At 49.5% G+C, this 1,210-nt stretch overlaps 1 protein-coding gene across 1 annotated transcript in view; it reads right to left on the reverse strand.

The window, feature by feature from the left end:
- LOC113207853 (zinc finger protein 235-like) overlaps positions 1 to 760 on the reverse strand; it is a 4,228-nt gene extending 3,468 nt beyond the window's left edge. Inside the window, exon 1 of the mRNA XM_052276133.1 lies at positions 400 to 760. The gene's annotated coding sequence lies outside the window, so the exon portion shown is untranslated. The remainder of the gene's footprint in view (positions 1 to 399) is intronic.
- Positions 761 to 1,210: the final 450 nt, after the last annotated feature.

Consider the following 1,210-nt stretch of genomic DNA (forward strand, 5'->3'; position numbering starts at 1 on the left):
AAATTTTTTGCTTGCACACCACTGCCCCACTGCTATCGTAGTTATCAAATGTACGGCGTATAAAACAGGGGTCTGATCATAGACAAAAAAAAGTTACAGGGGATTATTCACGGTTTCCTTATTTCGGAGTAACTCCATGTCGGTACCATTCTTCAAAACCAGGCACGGCCGTCATCGCACCACCCTCCTGCAGGAATAAGGACGATGCTAGGGACGGGAAAAGGAGGGAGGAGGCTGAGAGAATCTGCTCAGGAGATGGAGTTTCAAGCGCCGGTCGCCTCAGCCGCCACCCCGCCCGCACCGTCTCTGCTTCTCTTCCTCCTCTCCCTTTCCCTCTCTCTCTCTACACCTCTGGCGGTGGCGTGGCCGCCCGGATGCTACTGCTCCTCCAGAGTTTACCTCAAATTCCCCTCCCACCTCTGCGGCGCGAGTCGGCTGGGTTGCCTCACGGGGCGGCACAGGTCGGGGCTGGAAAGGTCTTGGCGTCACTTTGGGAAGTCAGGAGCTCACCCACCTGCAACACACAAGACCGGGTGGTCACGACAAAGCGCTTTGCTGCAGCAGCAAGACGCGATCCTTCCTTGCACGACACATGGTGAGGGTCGCCCTTTCGCCAGTTAGTCCCGTTGGTTGACGTATCTGCATCGTGACGGGTATTCCTGTACATCTAAGCCCAAGTACGAACCTCAACCAATTATGACAATGCAGATTTTCTCACACACACCAACTGGATATGTACCTTTTATTTGTACGAATTTAAGCGATCACATTTTTAGCCAACATTTCTGCGTTGGTTTGAAGACTTTTATAGATACATTTCTAAGAAATCATGAACTTTTCGCACAAATTTGTACGTAACGTAAGTAGGTTCAATTGAGCACGAACGTTTGCAAAAAACCATACAATTACATTTAATGCCCCTGTAACGCTACCGCGGTATAACCCCGAAAAAGGTAATACATTTGTATTCATTTTCAATAAAATGCAAAATTTACCAATCCATTTCTTAACATTTTTGTTCCGAGTGTCGAGCTACCGAGGAACTTTTGGCCCGTCCACGCACGTTTTGGTTAGCAGGCCTTGTTTTTCTTTTTTTTTTCCCGCGGTCGGTAGCTTCTATAGAATCGCGCAATGAATGTGGGTCAGCGAGCGACCAAATAGATTTCCAGCGCGGCGCGGCAATCCTGTTAGTCCAGGCGCCGGTGGCGCA

This window comes from Frankliniella occidentalis, unplaced genomic scaffold, assembly GCF_000697945.3.
Source record: "Frankliniella occidentalis isolate FOCC.00 unplaced genomic scaffold, Focc_3.1 Scaffold1810, whole genome shotgun sequence".
Classification (NCBI taxonomy): Eukaryota; Metazoa; Arthropoda; class Insecta; order Thysanoptera; family Thripidae; genus Frankliniella; species Frankliniella occidentalis.